This window comes from Magallana gigas, chromosome 2, assembly GCF_963853765.1.
Source record: "Magallana gigas chromosome 2, xbMagGiga1.1, whole genome shotgun sequence".
In the NCBI taxonomy this organism is placed as follows: Eukaryota; Metazoa; Mollusca; class Bivalvia; order Ostreida; family Ostreidae; genus Magallana; species Magallana gigas.
The window spans coordinates 25,973,988-25,981,341 of NC_088854.1; positions in this window are offsets into that span (position 1 = coordinate 25,973,988).

Sequence of the window (7,354 nt, forward strand, 5' to 3'; positions counted from 1 at the left end):
AATTCGACAAACTTTGTATCATGTCAGATGTGCTATTGCCGAGCCTGAAGTTACGAACGCAGAAACCACGGATTCAAAGTGTGCAAAGTTGAAGGTTTAATTAACTAATGTAAACAATAAAGTTGCAAAATGTGCATCATGCGAAGGAACTGAGTCAAATCTTACACGTGTTTATGCCCGAGTTTTATAGGTTACACGATCAGAATTACACATATTCATGCTCAGGCTCACACATCAACACGATTGCATATTCGGATTTACAAGTTTACATGAAGCACTTATTACTATTCTTCTGTTTTTACTGAGCGAGTGTTCAGAAACACCATACGGGCCAATTTCATCAAGTTCTTATTTTCAAACAGCATTTGTCTACCAAATCATGACCAGATGCATCCTGGTTAAACAAAATCAGTAACATGTACCGATATTTGCATTTTGTTTTATAAGACACTGTTTTTGTTGGATCAAGGATTACTAAAGAAGGAGAGTTAATAACCCTGCTGTGGACTACCAATCATTATGATAGTTCATGAAAGATCAATTATATGATGCCCGCATTGTTACAGGGTTACCAATTATTGCATCAAAAACATCCTTATATTTTGAAACAGGCTGGGAATCTCTTTCTGCTAGAAGTATGACGTCTTAACTTACCACCATGGTGTGTCCCTGAATATTTATCTCAGATCATCCCTAATACTAGAAGTAACGATTCTGCATGTAGAACAAGGAACATTGAAAATTATAGTTTACCTAGGTGTAGAACAGAATTATTTAAGAAATCTTTTGCACCGGACACTATTCATTTGTGGAATACATTAAGTATAGGAGTAAGAAATGAAACTTCTATACAAAGATTCATGAGTTCATAATATAAATCCAAACACATAGCTAAAGCTCCCTCTTTTTGGGAGTTGATTTTAATCAACTCTCCTATGCAGTTACTCTGACAAACCGAAAGTGAAACAGTGTTTGGACCAAAGCACAAATCATCGCCGCTGACAAGACTTAGTTCTTGAAAATAATTGATGAATTCGAAATAATGTACGCTAAAGCTTTTTTTCAAGGAAACTTATTTATAGATACCTTGAAAATAGCCAGATTTTAAATGGTACGAACAATTTAGATATTTTTGTAGTCGTATGTATTCTTACGCCAGAGTTCAATATAGTCTCGTTCAACTCGACGCTCGGCTGTCTCCGTAAATCTCCGACAAGCAGAGAGTTTCTCTTCTTGTCGGAGATTAACGGCGACATCCGAGCGCTTGCATTGGTTGAACGAGACGAGAGTTCAATATTGCTTGGATCCCTAAATTTTCCAGAAATATATCTATCACTGATACATAGTTTGATTGAATTAAATTAATTCTATTTTTAAATATTACTTAACATGATTCATATGGGGTTTTATCAACATTCTTGTGTCGAAAAAGTCCGAAAATTCATACTATAAAAATGTGCGTAATTCAAATACAGAAGTACAAACTACCTGCACTAATGTCATGCAAAATCATTGAATTTTAAATAAATAAACATCGATAAAACCAACTCCCGTTAGTTCTTCGATACTTTGATTTACACATGGCAAGCGCAAGCTAAACATAACACATACCAAGCTAAGACACAATTGCATACTCAATTATGATTTACACAAAATGAATATTATAGAAAGCGGTAATTGTCGGTGTGGATGACCCGAAGATGCTTACCATTTTTTCTTCAAATGCAAAAATTATACTATCGCTAGAAATAATTTCTTTCTTAATCTGCTACAACTAGATCATCATTCTTTTATTATGGGGCGATGAGTCATTATCCCTTGATATAAACAAGCAATTATTCTCATTAGTTCAATTGTACATCAACGAAACTGGTAGATTTGTTTAATATAGTTTATGTGCATGTTTCTTATTCTCGTATATATCACTTATTTTCATTTATCGTAATAACAATTCTATATCAATCAATAACTGTTGTAACACTAAGTTTTGTATTATTTTTCTATTTAATGGTAAAGACCTAGTAAGTTGTCAGAATTGTGTCCAAACCATTTGTATATGTATCTTATAAATATGTATACAATAAAATATTTTCAAATCAATCATTATGATGAATATGTTAGCCCAGACGGCAATGTTAACGTTACTATCAAACTATATCCGATGGCTTTAATGGACATAGTAAGTGTTGCATGTATACAATTTATGTTAATCAAGCCGGGCGCAACAAATGCATTTCATATTACTAGAATTTATTTATTTGTAAAAGATTTTCGTGCATAAATAGTTCATAGTTATACTTTTAAAAAGTATTTTTTCATTATTTTTCTTTATTATTTCAAATTTACAGGACATTGCAGAAGGTTCTATGACTATCGGCAGTATCGCTTGATTTTTACTTTTGTAAGTTTGAAATAAACAGCTAGGAACTGAGACCAAAAATATGAGATAAAACATTTATAATCAGACAGATTAATATACATTTCATCGGAATAAGGATATCAAGCTTTCCGCGGAAGCACATTACCTTTAGATACTGTATAAACATAATGTTGTAAAGTTGTCAAATTACTGAGAGCTGTTATGAGAAGACCATAGACCTAAAACTAATATTGAATATATGCAATCCTATGGAAGGATCCATAGCATATATGGACACAATTAAAAAAAAACCCACAAGGCATACATGTATAAGTTAATAAATAATTCCCAAAAATGCTTGACGTCGCTACAGAGTTTGTCGCTCTTGATATGAAATAACTTATTTAACCTAGGTATGGTCGGACCCGCGTCTGATGTGGTCGTCCAGTGCAGCATATTCACCTATAAAATCTATTTTCACTTTCGGAAAGTATACGTGGTTTCCATCATTTGTTCTTCTCAACAAGTACTCTCTCTCTCTCTCTCTCTCTCATAATTACAATTCAGTACTTTTATTATCATTAAGGGGCATTGTATCATTAACGATTGCAACACAGCTCCTTTTATTCTGCCTCGGACTGGAATGTCTCGACGTCATTGGATGAATAGCGTCACGTGATTGCCTTATAAATTCCTTTACACGGCAAGCGTCAAAATCTATACGGCAACATGGAAGACGTAACGTTATTTAAGCTGATTTTTTACACAAATGTTCAACCATACCTTTGATTTTTACGCCCCAAAATATTTAGAGTGACCCCCCCCCCCCCTCCTTTGCCCGTGACGTAATATTATGATCCTACAATATGGCATCCAGGTTTGCACAGACGACTGACGAGAAAGGTAAAAAAGGTAAAAAGAATTAAGCTATGAATTTTAATATTATGTATTATCTTCTGTTTGTTTACATATCAAACTTTAGGTCCTCGACAAAACAAAACACTTACAGCAAAACTCGAATATAACGAACACGGATATAGCGAATTTACGGCTAGAACGAATTATTATTCATGTCCTGGCAAATTTCTTATATAAACCTATAGAAAATTGATGTATATAACGAACACGGCTATAACGAATTTACGGCTATAGCGAAGTAATTTTAAGACCCCTGCTGGCAAAAGTTTAACGTATTTTATCATTTTTATAACGAATTTTTTTCATTTCATATTTCATTGAAGAAACATGCAATTTTAAGATGCATATATAAAATACTCAAATTCAAATAGTATACGTAATTTTTTTAAAAATTGAAATGAAATGGTTACATGACATTTTTTGTATATGACGGTTATACTAATTTATAATAATACCGGAAAAACCCTTAATTATTTTATAACGAATTCGCTATTTATATTTTTTACGAATTCGTTATAAACGTATAGCGAATTACGGCTATAACGAAGTTTTTTCTATGGTCCCTTGAAATTCGTTATAAACGAGTTTTGCTGTATTAGGTTTGTTACTGACTGTGTCAAGAAATTTGTGGGATCGGTAAAGTCCATAGAAGGCTCGGCTCCGCCTCGCCTTCTATGGACTTTACCGACCCCACAAATTTTTGTACACAGTCAGTAACAAACCTAATAAGTAATATTGTATAGGACTCCCAATGGTGATAAATTGACGTAAATTTTACTTCTTTGTTTTACTTTTTGCACAGGTTTATACCTAATTATCACATTAGTTTCAGGTGGGGTCGTTGTTGTCCTGTCAAAAAACGTCCTTTCTTGTCATCACGCCTCAGAGGATGACCCAATACCGAACTGGCTGGTCATAATGTATAATTGATGGGCCGGACAGCTAGAGGGATGCGAAAAATGAAATGTTGTTAAAAAGAAACCAATGTTGTAGAAATAAATGTTAAGGGAGCAAAATCAAAAATTGACCAGGAAGTTGAGCATTTTCAGGGAGATATTGTTATCCAGTGGCAGATTATCGTAAAGTTTCTGGATATACTATTCTTTCGGTGTTTCATGATTCTTACAATTCTGCAGCAAATAGTATTAGGTATTATTTTCATCAATGGTTATTTGTGGGCTTGTACTAAAAGAGTTTTGTAAAAGTTTGGTTGCTGGATCATTATAAAATGCTTTAAATGTTGTTTCCTTATTTTGCATTTGGTTTTATGAGCAAGAATTTATTTATTAACGATTCATTAAATTATTTGAAATGCCACCCAAAGAAAAAAAAGTTCATGATTTTATTACACTGATTAACAAAAGATACATGTGTATCAAGCATTTTTTTTTAAAGATTCTTTGAACATTTACAGAAGACAGTTATATGTTGCAATGGAAAATGTGTTAAAGATACTTTTGTAATACAGTGTAAATATCTGAAATAAAAGCTATATAACATAATATTGTTTGTACACACAGCACAATACGATACATAAAAATGCTTTAAAACTTAAATAAAGATGCTAAACCTGGTATGCATACCTTTAAATTAGATTTTTAATAAAATAAAATCAGACTCTAAAAATTCTTTTTACATGTATATTTTAAAAAATTCTCATATTTTTGTGAGTGGTTTCTCAGATGGTGTTTAAGACAATGTTTAAAAAATTAGAAAAATGAATAAAAAAGTTATAAAAAGAATGTGCATATTACAAGTAGTTGATGATATTGCCAAACTGAAGAAAAAAAATAAGATTTTTTTTTTCACAAACTGGATCGTTAATTTAGTTGAATATTATTGTTTTGTGGGTTTCCCCGAGTTTAATCAAAATTCAAGATTTTAAACGCCGTGATTTAAACGATTGTAGACGCTGTTGTAGATGTACAACCGTAAGTTTGCTTTTCAACTGATAATAGAAGAAAATTACTGATGAATAACTTAAAGTAATATGAGCTGTATTGTTTAGAATTTTATTTTGCTGTGAAAACCTGCTAATATGCTAAGTCTGCATGTAACTTAAACTTTTATGATAAATAAGGTTGGAAAAAAATCATTAATTTTTGTCAGAGGAAAGATATTTCTTCTAAGGAATATATAGCAAATCAATTTTTGTACAGGACGACAATAATTCAATTTCGATCAAATTAAGGCTCCTTAACGACCCTTTTCACAAACATTTGGCGAAAAGAAATTTAAAAACCACGATAGTTTTGTCATTTTAGTAGATCTTTCTAATTTTTTTTAGATATGATTTCTTAAGCTATAAACTATAATTTAGTAAGAAACTTACTTACTTACTGCCCGTGACGCCTTTAGCGTATAGGGCAGTAACGAGGGCTCTCCATCCCTGTCTGTCACTGGCTAGCTTCTGGAGAGTGCCCCAGCTTTTCTGATGCTCTTTCATCTCGGCTTTAACTGTTCGCCGCCAGGTAACTTTTGGTCTCCCTCTCTTCCTTTTACCTTCTGGTGTCCAGAAGAGGGTTGTCTTTATGATGGATTCAGCTTCTGAGTATGTGACCAATCCAGGTTCATCGTCTCCTGGTGATGATGGTGGCCATATCCTTCTGATCGCATCTGCTGAGAAGGTCCTGATTTGAGATGGTATTTGGCCAAAATACTTTTAGGATTCTTCTCAGGGACTTGGTGTGGAAAGTTGACAGTTTGTTAAGGTCGTTCTCTGTCATTCTCCAGCACTCTGAACCATACAAAAGAATTGGTATGATGCAGCTTTTGTACAGTTTGAGCTTTGTCCTGTTGGTATACTGGCTGGATTTCCACACAGCTTGCAAGTTCTTAAATGCTGCTCTGGCTTTGGCTAGTCTCTGCTGAATGTCCCTGTCTGCTCCACCATCTGTTGTGACAATACTCCCTAAATATGTAAAGTTGTTTGTAAATGGAAGGATGTGATTGTCCATTTTAATTCCTTGTGGGTTATTCACATTTAGGGTCATGACTTCAGTTTTCTTGGCATTGATCTTCAGTCCAATGTTTCCAGCATACTCGTGGAGCCTATGTGTTTTGTCTTGGATGTGCTGATGGGAGTGGGAAAACAGAACAATTTCATCGGCAAAGTCTTCAAGTGTTGTGAACGTTCCCCATCTGATGCCTCTTGGGATGTCTGATGTTGTGTTCCTCATGACCCAGTCGATGGCTATGATGAAGAGCGTTGATGACATTACACAACCTTGTCGAACTCCAGTTTTGACGTCAAACTCGATGCTTGAGTTTCCAACTTTGCATCTGAAGTTGACGTAGAAACTCTTGATGATGTCTATAAGATGTTGGGGGATGCCGTACGAATGCACAATTCTCCAGAGACTGTTTCTACGAATGCTGTCGAAGGCCTTTTCAAAATCGATGAAGTTCATATAAAGTTGTCGCTGCCATTCCGTACACTGTTCAATGATGTTTCTCAGTGTGAATATTTGATCGATACATCCTCGTCCTGGTCTGAACCCTGCTTGCTCCTTCCGTAGTTTGACATCTACGGCTTTGGATATTCTTCTGATGATAATTTTAGCCATGATTTTACTTGGAATGGAGAGAAGTGTTATTCCACGCCAGTTATTACAGTCATTAAAATTTCCTTTTTTTGGTATTTTAATGATGACTCCGTGATTCCATTGATCTGGTATGGTCTTACTTTCCCAGATTTCTTTGAAGGTTGGTTGGAGGATGGTAGCTGTAGGGAGTGGATCCGTTTTGAATAGCTCAGCATTTAAATTGTCACTCGCAGGAGATTTTCCATTTTTTAAACACTGTATGGCCGATGTAATTTCTGGAACGTCTGGTGGATTGGTGTTGATATTCAACTCTGATTCGGGTTCACTGATTTCAGGTTCATGGATCGGAGGTGGTCTGTTTAAGATCTTAAAATGTTCTATCCACCGTTCCTCCATTTCATTCTCTGATGTTATCAGCTTTCCTTGTTAGTAAGAAAAGATACATATATTTTACCTTTTAAATTGGGATATTTTCCTTTGTTTTTATATTGAGCTCTTCTTTTACAGATGATCAATACAGTCTAAATGTGGC